The 13352-nt window shown below is 37.0% G+C and overlaps 1 protein-coding gene and 1 non-coding gene across 3 annotated transcripts in view; one reads left to right on the forward strand and one right to left on the reverse strand.

The window, feature by feature from the left end:
* LRRC4C (leucine rich repeat containing 4C) overlaps positions 1–13352 on the forward strand; it is a 1344784-nt gene that overhangs the window by 232945 nt on the left and 1098487 nt on the right. The window lies entirely within an intron of this gene.
* LOC115893834 lies at positions 3571–3677 on the reverse strand. Its single transcript, XR_004053867.1, has one exon. It is a non-coding gene; the product is annotated as a U6 spliceosomal RNA (small nuclear RNA).

Genomic DNA, 13352 nt, shown 5'->3' on the forward strand with positions numbered 1-13352 from the left:
GATAGTTTGCTAAGAATGATGGTTTCCAGTTGCATCCATGTCCCTACAAAGGACGCAAACTCATCCTTTTTTATGGCTGCATAGTATTCCATGGTGTATATGTGCCACATTTTCTTAATCCAGTCTGTCACAGATGGACATTTGGGTTGATTCCAAGTCTTTGCTATTGTGAATAGTGCCGCTATAAACATACGTGTGCCTGTGTCTTTGTAGTAGAATAATTCATAATCCTTTGGGTATATACCCAGTAGTGGGATGGCTGGGTCCTATGGTACATTTAGTTCTAGATCCTTGAGGAATTGCCATACCGTTTTCCATAATAGTTGAACTAGTTTACAATCCCACCAACAGTGTAAAAGTGTTCCTATTTCTCCACATCCTCTCCAACACCTGTTGTTTCCTGACTTCTTAATGATTGCCATTCTAACTGGTGTGAGATGGTATCTCATTGTGGTTTTGATTTGCATTTCTCTGATGGCGAGTGATGATGAGCATTTTTTCATGTGTCTGTTGGCTGTATGAATGTCTTCTTTTGAGAAATGTCTGTTCATATCCTTTGCCCACTTTTTGATGGGGTTGTTTGTTTTTTTCTTGTATATTTGTTTGAGTTCTTTGTAGATTCTGGATATTAGCCCTTTGTCAGATGAGTAGGTTGCAAAAATTTTCTCCCATTCTGTAGGTTGCCTGTTCACTCTGATGGTAGTTTCTTTTGCTGTGCAGAAGCTCTTTAGTTTAATGAGATCCCATTTGTCAATTTTGGCTTTTGCTGCTGTTGCTTTTGGTGTTTTAGACATGAAGTCCTTGCCCATGCCTATGTCCTGAATGGTACTACCTAGATTTTCTTCTAGGGTTTTTATGGTATTAGGTCTAACATTTAAGTCTCTAATCCATCTTGAATTAATCTTCATATAAGGGGTAAGGAAAGGATCCAGTTTCAGCTTTCTACTTATGGCTAGCCAATTTTCCCAGCACCATTTATTAAATAGGGAATCCTTTCCCCATTTCTTGTTTCTCTCAGGTTTGTCAAAGATCAGATGGCTGTAGATGTGTGGTATTATTTCTGAGGACTCTGTTCTGTTCCATTGGTCTATATCTCTGTTTTGGTACCAGTACCATGCTGTTTTGGTTACTGTAGCCTTGTAGTATAGTTTGAAGTCAGGTAGCGTGACGCCTCCAGCTTTGTCCTTTTGACTTAGGATTGTCTTGGCAATGCGGGCTCTTTTTTGGTTCCATATGAACTTTAAAGCAGTTTTTTTCCAATTCTGTGAAGAAACTCATTGGTAGCCTGATGGGGATGGCATTGAATCTATAAATAACCTTGGGCAGTATGGCCATTTTCACGATATAGATTCTTCCTATCCATGAGCATGGTATGTTCTTCCATTTGCTTGTGTCCTCTTTGATTTCACTGAGCAGTGGTTTGTAGTTCTCCTTGAAGAGGTCCTTTACATCCCTTGTAAGTTGGATTCCTAGGTATTTTATTCTCTTTGAAGCAATTGTGAATGGAAGTTCATTCCTGATTTGGCTCTCTGCTTGTCTGTTACTGGTGTATAAGAATGCTTGTGATTTTTGCACGTTAATTTTGTATCCTGAGACTTTGCTGAAGTTGCTTATCAGCTTAAGGAGATTTTGGGCTGAGACAATGGGGTTTTCTAAATATACAATCATGTCATCTGCAAACAGGGACAATTTGACTTCTTCTTTTCCTAACTGGATACCCTTGATTTCTTTCTCTTGCCTGATTGCCCTAGCCAGAACTTCCAACACTATGTTGAATAGGAGTGGTGAGAGAAGGCATCCCTGTCTTGTACCAGTTTTCAAAGGGAATTTTTCCAGTTTTTGCCCATTCAGAATGATATTAGCTGTGGGTTTGTCATAAATAGCTCTTGTTATTTTGAGGTACGTTCCATGAATACCGAATTTATTGAGCGTTTTTAGCATGAAGGGGTGTTGAATTTTGTCAAAAGCCTTTTCTGCATCTATTGAGATAATCATGTGGTTCTTGTCTTTGGTTCTGTTTATATGCTGGATTACATTTATTGATTTGCGAATGTTGAACCAGCCTTGCATCCCAGGGTTGAAGCCCACTTGATCATGGTGGATAAGCTTTTTGATGTGCTGCTGAATCCGGTTTGCCAGTATTTTATTGAGAATTTTTGCATCGATGCTCATCAGGGATATTGGTCTAAAATTCTCTTTTTTTGTTGTGTCTCTGCCAGGCTTTGGTATCAGGATGATGTTGGCCTCATAAAATGAGTTAGGGAGGATTCCCTCTTTTTCTATTGATTGGAATAGTTTCAGAAGGAATGGTACCAGCTCCTCCTTGTACCTCTGGTAGAATTCAGCTGTGAATCCATCTGGTCCTGGACTTTTTTTGGTGGGTAGGCTATTAATTGTTGCCTCAATTTCATAGCCTGCTATTGGTCCATTCAGGGATTCAACTTCTTCCTGGTTTAGTCTTGGGAGAGTGTAAGTGTCCAGGAAATTATCCATTTCTTCTAGATTTTCTAGTTGATTTGCGTAGAGGCGTTTATAGTATTCTCTGATGGTTGTTTGTATTTCTGTGGGGTCGGTGGTGATATCCCCTTGATCATTTTTTTATTGCATCTATTTGATTCCTCTCTCTTTTCTTCTTTATTAGTCTTGCTAGCGGTCTGTCAATTTTGTTGATCTTTTCAAAAAACCAACTCCTGGATTCATTGATTTTTTGGAGGGTTTTTTGTGTCTCTAGCTCCTTCAGTTCTGCTCTGATCTTAGTTATTTCTTGCCTTCTGCTAGCTTTTGAAAGTGTTTGCTCTTGCCTCTCTAGTTCTTTTAATTGTGATGTTAGAGTGTCAATTTTAGATCTTTCCTGCTTTCTCTTGTGGGCATTTAGTGCTATAAATTTCCCTCTACACACTGCTTTAAATGTGTCCCAGAGATTCTGGTATGTTGTATCTTTGTTTTCATTGGTTTCAAAGAACATCTTTATTTCTGCTTTCATTTCGTTATGTACCCAGTAGTCATTCAGGAGCAGGTTGTTCAGTTTCCATGTAGTTGAGCGGTTTTGATTGAGTTTCTTAGTCCTGAGTTCTAGTTTGATTGCACTGTGGTCTGAGAGACAGTTTGTTATAATTTCTGTTCTTTTACATTTGCTGAGGAGTGCTTTACTTCCAATTATGTGGTCAATTTTGGAATAAGTGCGATGTGGTGCTGAGAAGAATGTATATTCTGTTGATTTGGGGTGGAGAGTTCTATAGATGTCTATTAGGTCCGCTTGGTGCAGAGATGAATTCAATTCCTGGATATCCTTGTTAACTTTCTGTCTCGTTGATCTGTCTAATGTTGACAGTGGAGTGTTGAAGTCTCCCATTATTATTGTATGGGAGTCTAAGTCTCTTTGTAATTCTCTAAGGACTTGCTTTATGAATCTGGGTGCTCCTGTATTGGGTGCATATATATTTAGGAGAGTTAGCTCTTCCTGTTGAATTGATCCTTTTACCATTATGTAAAGGCCTTCTTTGTCTCTTTTGATCTTTGATGGTTTAAAGTCTGTTTTATCAGAGACTAGGATTGCAACCCCTGCTTTTTAAAAATATGGAACGCTTCACGAATTTGCGTGTCATCCTTGCACAGGGGCCATGATAATCTTCTCTGTATCGTTCCAATTTTAGTATATGTGCTGCCGAAGCGAGCACGAAGATAAATTTAAATTACTGATATATGTAAAGAAAGAGACATATTTCCCCTATTAGCCATGCATTCTAGAAATAACCATTAGCATTGTCATGTATTTTCTTCTAGGTGTTTTTATGTGATGCATTTTATACAAGCCTGCTCAAACTCAAATTGAATGCAAATTTTTTTTCTAATGTTAATTTAAACATAGACTATGTAGCTTTTCATATTATTGTAGAGTTTTTATAACTAAAATCTTAAAATGGTGGTAACTATTCAGCTACTGTTGAAGGTCAAGACTTTCTCAGGTTTTTTTGTAATATTGTAAGTAATACTGATATTAACAATTTTTCCCCCTAAGACCAACATTCCATGTTGTCTTTCTATGATTCTTTTTTCAGTTTTTATAAATCACTAGGATGGCATTTTCACTTGAACTTTCTTAACCTTCTGACTCAATTTCTTTAGCTTATTTGCACACATGAATTATCTTTCCTAGGAGTGGTAAAAATACCTTGGAAGATCTTATTTCCTTAAAATATTTACCGCATTCTAAAAGTTCTCTAAACATTTATCAAGTAAATGTCTAAAGAAAGAGCAATTAAGAAATACAATGGTTTTACTTCCAGAACACTTTGTCAGTGTAGTCACTTGTTTTGACAGTTGCCCAGGAGGTTATATTTCCTTAAGGTTAAATGCAAAGTTGCTATAATTAAAACCTAAGTTCATTCAATGAAGGCTCTTAAAATTGGCAGAAGTGTTGACTTAACTAGACATTAGCCTTGGCAAAATAAATGTGAATAGGCAGCCAATTCACAAAATTACTAATTGTTCTTGTTTGACTGTGTGTATTGTCATTTAGTCTTTCACTATGACATATGTGTGTGTGTGTATCTCGGTAACACATGTATATAATGTTATTTGAACTTTGTCTCTCTTAAGTATTTTGAAAGCATAGTTCATAAGTGATTTATTTTGTATTTCAATTATTTAATGGATAGATGAGGATATATATATTCACATACACATACTATTTATTGGTAACTAGAATATTTGTATTCATTATGTACTCATTTAGCCAACTAATATTTTGAAATGCAGGCTATGACTTTGAACACAGGTATTTTGAAATATGGTTCCTAATTTAAAATAGTGGTTGATAACCAGGAATCCCCACTCTTACCCATGGAACATTTCGACAATGCCTGAAGGCATTTTTGATTGTTCTGTCTGATGGGGGACAAGTGCTACTAACATTTAGTGATTAGGAGTCAAGAATGCTAAATATCCGGTAATACACAGGACAGCTCAGACAACAAAGAATTATCTAATCCAGTATATCAATGTCATTGAAGTTAAGAAACCCCATCTTAAAACATCGCACATTTTTATATCAGTGGAATTAAGATTACAATAGGAACCAAGGATAAGTATTTCTGGTAGAGATGCTAAGGAGAGTGTTGTCAGCTTCCCCTGGAAAAGAATGAGAGATTTGGGAAGGTGATGCTGAGTTCAAGGGGGCAAGGGGAAATCATTCTAGGGAGAGGCAAAAGCTTGAAAAAAGTCATGGAAATATGACACTAAAACCAGTTTCATTGAACTGGAGTTCAGAGTGGTGGTATAGAACCCTATGAAAAATAAGTCTAGACCAGTAGTCAAAGGCTCAATTACCAAAATTCAGTTTCATAAGCTAGAGTTTGTACTTTGTCCTATAGGCAAAGAAAATCCACCAAAAGGATGTGAAAGAGATCAAATGAAATCCACAGGCAGACAGCATGGATTCAAAAGCATGGACTAGTTACTCTTAGAAGGAAAACACCTCTGGCAGCCAAAAGAAAACGAGAAACAATAAAACTGATTAGTGGCATGGATGTCAATTTGGCTAAAAATTAAATCTTGCAAGTGAAAAATCCTAAGAGGCTAATATATCTCTATATGAGTGGGGCTTAAGGATAGATGCTTAAGGTATGCTTAAGGTATCCATAATGGTAAGGTAAAGGAGGCTGAGAAAATGGAATTTGCCTCTCCACTGAAGGTGGGGGTTGAGGAAAGGAAGCCATTATCAATGGTTTCTAGTTTTCTGCTTTGATTATCCAAAAAAATGAGAGTGCCATGTTCCAAGGTACAAATTTCTGAGGGATTATTTGGAAAAACCACAAGTTCTCTTCTACACATTCTGAGTTTAAGCTAATGGTGGTCCTGCAGTTCTGTAACCCAAAAAACAAGTTCACATTGGATGTATAAACAAAAATGTTCAAAAATGAGTTACTTGAAACACTGGAAGTAGACTAGGGTTTTCAAGAAGACCATTAAAAGAGAAGACCAGTCCTCTGAAAATACCAATATTTCGTTGTCAAGTAGAGAAAGAGAAAACAACTTTTACTTGTCAGAATATATAGTCAGAGATACGATGAGAACAAGAACAATGGCATAATGAAATAGAGCAAAAGGAACATCTGGTATTTTAAAATTAAGGCAATGTAGAAAAATTCTACTTCTCTAATCAATTAAATTATGAAAGAAATATTTTAGAAATGCTTGTACATGGTAAAAAAAAAAAAAAAAAAAAAAAAAAAAAAAAAAAACAAGAAAAGAGAGCTTTTAGATGCTGCAGTGAAGAAGAAATTCAAGGTAAGATCGGTAATCAAAGGCACAAAACATCAGAGTTCTCAGGGGAAAGCAGTCATTAAATGCTAGGTGTGACATTGTAATGCCCTTAGAGGTGAGTGCAGGTAGAAGGTGACTGGATCTGTACTACCTGCAGAAAAACATTGAGACAGGAGATCATTCTGCTATGCCTTTGATATTAGAACTAGAAAAATTCTGACCGACCACCAGCCATCATTTAAAATGAATCGTTTTTGAGAAATTGGCCGTATGAGACACCTTTAAGGAAATCTGTGAGTTCTGAATTTGTATGTAGGATGAGAAGAGCAAGTTGAGAAATTCACGAAAACCTAATACAAAATCAGTGAAACTGACGACAACAGTGAAGAGGTGAATATGAAATGACACACGGTGGTCATTGCTATAGACTGGTGCTCCTGAAATGCTCTGTATTAGTTGGCTTGGGCTGCCATAAGAGAATACCATACACTGGTTAGCTCGAACAACAGAAAGTTATTTTCTCACAGTTCTGGAACTAGAAGTCTAAGATCCAAATGCCAACCAACCATGTTGGTTTTGGTAAGCAGCCTCTTCTTGGCTTGCAGATAGCCGCCTTCTTTCTACATCCTCACATGGCCTTGTCTCTATGTGTGCGCCTTGTTGGGGTCTCTTCCTTTTCTTACAAGGATACCAGAGACCTGATCTCCAAATACAGTCACCTAAGAGGTTAGGCCTTCAACATATGAATTTTGGGGAGACACAATTTTTCCATAATGACCCCCATGAAGGTGACTTAAGAGTGAAATATTTAAATCCCCAATGGGAATTCATAATGGAAAGTCAGAAAATGCAACAAATAGGAGAATTTACACCCCCAGAACTAGAGATAATAGAATTGTCCAGAGAGGACATTAAAATGAATGTGTTTGAAAGTTCAAATAAATAAGAGAAAAAAATTACCACAGATATCAGACTTGGAGAAGGACTCCAATATTGAACAGTGGAGCTATATGCTATATGATTTTGTCAGCAAATACATTTCTTAAGATGTAGTTAAGTGTAAACAAGCATTAGTGACTTGGAACTAGATCTGATTAACCAGACATACAGCTTTGATGTGAAGCTTTAAGACAAAATGACATACCACAGAAAACATGAGCGAAATTAAGGAGGATAGAAAGAAAAGAATGATACACTAGTTTGTTATTTGCCTGAAGTAAAAAAAAAGTATCAATCTTCAGAATGAGTACTACATCCACACATTGTTTAATTAAAAGCAAATGTTCACCTAATTCTATTGCAGTGAAATTTCCAAACTCACACAAACAGAAAACATATTGAAAGCAATCAAGAATGAAATAGCTATTGCAATGAAAGGAATGGAAATTGGAATGACAGAAGATGTCTCACAGCCATGATGGAGACCAGATGCCCCAACAGAATGAAACTTTAAAGAGTGAATGGAAAATAATTGTTTACCTAAAATTCTACATTTAGCCAAACTTCAATTCAGGGGTGAATCCAAAATGGGGAAAAAAATCTCATAAAAATAGTGAGAATTAGACTTTATAGACTGTCTGTCTACCTATCGATTGATTGATCTATCGATCTATCTATCTCTATGAGAATGAAAGTAAGAGAAAATTGAAACTCCAACGAAAAGAGTGAGATGATAAAGAAACACTTTCATATACATGTAGGTACATGTAAGTAAGGTTTGCTGTGAAAAATAACATAGATAGATAGATAGATAGATAGATAGATAGATAGATAGACAGACAGACACAGACTAATAGAATGTATGCTACTAAATTTTTTGGTGTTTTCAGGCATGGTATTTTACAGGGCAAAAGCAAGATAAATTAATGTGGTAAATTGGAGGAAGAAGTTCAGTGTGAATACATTCAAATGCCCTATTTGGTTGGAGAGAAGATTAGGAATAGTAACTATAAACTGTTAAGTATACATGTTAAAAATGTATAAATGCACACAAACAGAAAGAAAATGAATGTAAAATATTCAGACAGGAAAAGGAAAGGAATGCAGAAATCAAAAAGACTATATCAATCCAATAGTAGGAAAACTTTGGAAAGTAAAGGATACATACCAACTAAAGAATAATGGCTTTCTCTCTGATGAGTAAGGTAGAAAAAATGGGAAGTAATGCAATGCGGGCTTCAATTATTTAAGACATATCAATTCTGGAAAGAAAAAAATTCTGAGGTTAATAAAGCAAAGGCCAGGGTAGAGACACGTGGCTATAGTCTCAGCTACTTGGGAGGCTGAGGTGGTAGGATCCCTTGAGTACAGGAGTTTGAGGCTGCAGTGAGCCACGATTGTGCCACTGCATCCTGGGTCGCAGAGCAAGACCCTGTCTCTGAAAACTAAAAATAAAGGCAAAATATAAGTATTTGTTAAATCTTTGAGTAGGTGGGTTTTGTTAGTTGCAACAGCTTGGTATATTTCTGTACTTTTGGAATATGTAATTCTCATAATATGTTAAAAAATGTACATTGGTCTCAGACAAAACTGGGTTCTTAACTCATATATTGTACTTACTATGTAATTTAGGTAAAGATTCAATTTCTTTAGGTTCCTCCTGCTTGATCTTAAATGTATACAATATTGCAATATCCCCTACCTTTTGAGGGTTATTTTAACTATTTTAACTATATTGATGACGTAGTACTTGGGGAAAATATGTGTCCAATATATGGTAAGTGGGAGGAATAAAGAAGCAGCAACATGAAATCAAAAGAGAGCAACGTTTTTCAAAAGGGAAAGGAGATGTCTTTTGTTTCACATGCTGGTAACGGTTAAATTACTGGTCGTGGCCATTGTCTTTAACTGTTAAGAGGTTATTGATGAATTTCACTTGAGCAGTCTGGCCAGAAAGATGCAAGCAGAGGACTGTGAGTATGGGTTGAAAGGAAAGAAGGACAAATAACACATGCTTGTAGTGCACTGTTTGAAATAAGGATACAAGGAAAAATCATGTCCGTATTTATAGATGGACAAGAGAAAACAGGCAATTTTAAAATGGGAGACTGCAAATGTGGGCTATTTTTAAGTTGTTTGATTGTGGAGGGAAATAGGTCAGTGACTAGATGTAGACAGAAGGGTGTGTGTGTGTATGTAATGGTAAGGATTTTAGTATGTGAACAGCCTGAAAGGACCGTAGCCAGTAGCAAGGGGAGAGGTGAAAATACAGGAACAAAGGTAGAGTACTGATGGATCGAGGTCTTAGAAAAGACAGGAGGGGTTGGAATCAAGAACATAGATGAAAGGGTTGGCTGTAAGCAAAAGAAAAAGCACTTGTTCTGAGATTAGAAAGAAGTTGACCTCTGAGTACTGACAGTGATAAGTGTCTACGTGTGAAGACAGGACATTGGGGGAGTTGATGTCTCTTAGCTTCAGATTGGTCTGTAAAAGGTAGATGGCAGTGTCCCCTACTGAGAAAGACTGCCTTATTTTGCTTATCTTTGTTGTTGCTGTTTGCTTGCTTCTTCCCTGTCGAGAGTGAGGACTCAGGTATTGAAATACACCATGAGGGATGTTTCTTTTGATGGAAAAATTGAATTCAGTCCCAATTCTCCTTTTCTAAAGAAGAGATTTTTTTTCTGTGAACAATCATTGTTTGGTACTTCAAATCACTACACTCATTTCAGAAAGTCATGAAAGGTCCATAGAGGGGAGTGACGTATAAGAGTTACTAGCCAAGGCTTTTGGGAAATAAGCAGGAACCAAGACTCCACATTTCCATGTTCTCTGCAAAATCAGCTTTCCAAAAATAGACTTATACAAGCTGTAGTCACAGTTGAATGTCATGTTTCTATTATTGCAATGACATAAAATCATTAAACCACTGCTAGTAGTAAAAGCAGTCATGTCTAGTAATAGAACTGCTCTGTGTCCATTCAAAGGGAATTGCATTTTAAATGACACATGGTGAGCAATGTCCTGTTGAGGTGAGTGACATGGACTGAGGTTTGACTTCCACCACAATTTATTAAATGTCCTCCTGTGATAGTTCTCTGCAGTACCCAAGCTCTCAGTTCTGAATAGTGGTGTCAAACTGGCTGGCATGTCATGGGCTTAGGACACAGAAAAGTTTCCAATTTGTTGGGGACCATCTGTTAAATTTTTTATGTTTCCTATATTTAAGCTAACTGAAAAAAAGATCAAATATTCTTTTTTATCTTACTTTAAAATTTTTTATATATGATAGAAACAAAAATATATATAAAAATAAAATAAAGACAGGGTCTCACTATGTTGCCCAGGCTGGTCTCGAACCCCTGGGCTCAAGCAATCCTCTCACCTTGGCCTCCCAAAGTGCTGGAATTACAGGTGTGAGTCATCAGGCCTGGCCCAAATGTTCTTAATACGGAGACTCAATAATCCTCCCTTAGTCTCTCAAAATTTTTTAACATTTTCTTTCTTTTTTATTTTTTTTGGAGATGGAGTCTTGCTCTGTCGCCCAGGCCGTAGTGCAGTGGCACAATCTCGGCTCACTGCAAGCTCCGCCTCCCGGGTTCACACTGTTCTCCTGCCTCAACCTCCGGAGTAGCTGGGACTACAGGCACCTGCACAACGCCCGGCTTATTTTTTGTATTTTTAGTAGACATGGGGTTTCACGGTGTTAGCCAGGATGGTCTCGATCTTCTGACCTCATGATCCGCCTGCCTTGGCCTCCCAAAGTGCTGGGATTCCAAGCATGAGCCACCGCGCCTGGCCATTTTTTTTTTTTTTTTTTTTTTTTAATTTTTGTGGGCATATAGGAGGTATATATTTTTACTGGGCATATGAAATGTTTTGATACAGGCATGCAATGTGTAATAATCACATCATGGAAAATGGGGGCTCCACCTTCTCAAGGATTTATCCTTTGTGTTACAAACAATCCAGTTATACTCTTTTAGTTATTTTAAAATACACAGTTAAATTATTAGGGACTAGAGTCACCCTGTTGTGCTGTCAAATAGTAGGCCATATTCATTCTAATTTTTTGTACTCATTAACCATCCCCATCTTCCTCCTACCCCCCTACATCTTCCTCCTACCCCGCTTTCCCAACCTCTGGTAACCATCCTTCTACTCTCTCTCTTCATGGGTTCAATTGCTTTGATTTGTAGATCCCACAGAAAATTAGAATGTGTGATGTTTGTCTTTCTGTGTCTGGCTTATTTCAGTTAACATAATATCCTCCAGTTCCATCCATGTTGTTGCAAAGTACTGAATCTCATTCTTTTTATGGCTGAATAGTACTCCATTGCGTATAAGTACCACATTTTCTTTATCTGTTCATCTGTTGATGGGCACTTAGGGTGCTTCCTAATCTTGGCTATTGTAAACAGAGCTATATCAAGTTTCTTTTTCTAGACTGCTCTTTACATCATGTACACCATACAAGCAGAATTTTTGAATACCTTATATGATTCAGGCACATTATCTCAGTTAATCCCTCAAAGAATCCAATGAGAGAATTATAGCCATAGGCTAATGAATACATTGACATTTCAAGATTGAACACAATATTTCCAAAACCAACTGGGATTCAAATTCATGTCTGAATTAAATAAATGTGATTAAAGGAGTCATTGGATCAAATGTCTTTTCTAAGTTCTGACCCTATTAAGAAGGGGACAAGGAAGTTTTGACTTCCTTAGGCATTCAAATATCACCTTTATTATCAGTAAGATTGTATTGATAAATATACTCTTTACATGAGGCCAAAACGCACTGTACATTAGGCCAATATTATCACCCTAAAACTGGCCCCTGGGATGAGAATCGTAGTTACAGAGCTAATAAATTGCATTAAGAAGTGAAGCCTATCTCTCACCTTTTATGAGTGAATGGTGTAAATACATTAGTTCTGTAAAATAAGTCATTCCTCTTGTTATTGGCAATGAAATAGTGAGGGTGCTGGGATTGGTTTCTATCAAATACCTTCAAGGAAGGTAGATATTGGTCAGTAAACAGAACAGAGATGATTCCCTCCAAACATGGCACATACTTTTTCCATGGCAGGTAATTCTCTTTTATTAATTTAATCCATTTAAGTGTTTTATCTTCTCTTTTACATTATGAGCTTCTTAAGTCACAGATGTGGTGATTAAACCAGGACAAAACACCAGGCAGCTAACACACTAGGAATGATGAAAAAGCATTATATTGATGGATTTCACTGTGATAAGAAACAGAGTGTAATTTTCCATTGTACTTTGGGGTAGCACACAGAGATAGAGTAAATCAAGTACTGGCCTCCAGAAGGCTTTAAGAAACTAGTTAGGAAAGCAACAGCTCTTCCCCTGGCATGACTGAGAGCTGGGATCCATCAGCTATGTGCATGGCATAGTTTTGTCTCCAAGTCCTATTCTGCCAACTGGACCTCCAATAGTTCAGGGAACATAAGCCCACTCTCTGGCAGAATCAGTGGGTTCGTGTCTAAGCCTCAGAGTTCCAGCTCTTTGACATGCTTGAAAATGGCTTAATCTGCCATCTCAGTCTTTACTGGAATTGGTTGCCTTAAGGCATTTTTTTTGTAGCTATTTTTCCAGGCAATCCACAGGCAGCAAGCTCCTTCTTTGGGAGACTAGCATGTAGGGAGTAAGTTTTGGACAAGTCAATTTGTACTTCTCCATATTGACCTGATTATGTCTTGTCTTAGCATAGTGTCTTGCAAAATGTAGCTGTTGAATAAAGGAGATAATGTACTAACGGATGAATGAATGAATAATTATGTAGATAAACGTTTAGCCACTAAAGCTGTCTTTTCTTTATGCCATTCCTCCAGAGTGCTCATTTTCAAGAAGGTGCAAACAGATACCTAGGCACCAATTAGAAATCTGTTTCTCAGTATAAGTCTATGTTTCTTTTATTTGATAAATTTCTCTTCTCTGATCTGAAACTCAAGACTCTTTCAGTCATCAAATAAACCTCACCACATCAATGATGGAGTCATAGCCTATAGAACAATGACTCTCTGTCTCTTAATGAATTACCTCAGGTTTATTTTTTATTTATTGAAATATGTTAAAATCCCCTATATGTACTGAAAAATCCCATTGAATTAAATAATAAAT

This window comes from Rhinopithecus roxellana, chromosome 15 (genome assembly GCF_007565055.1).
Source record: "Rhinopithecus roxellana isolate Shanxi Qingling chromosome 15, ASM756505v1, whole genome shotgun sequence".
Lineage (NCBI taxonomy): Eukaryota > Metazoa > Chordata > Mammalia > Primates > Cercopithecidae > Rhinopithecus > Rhinopithecus roxellana.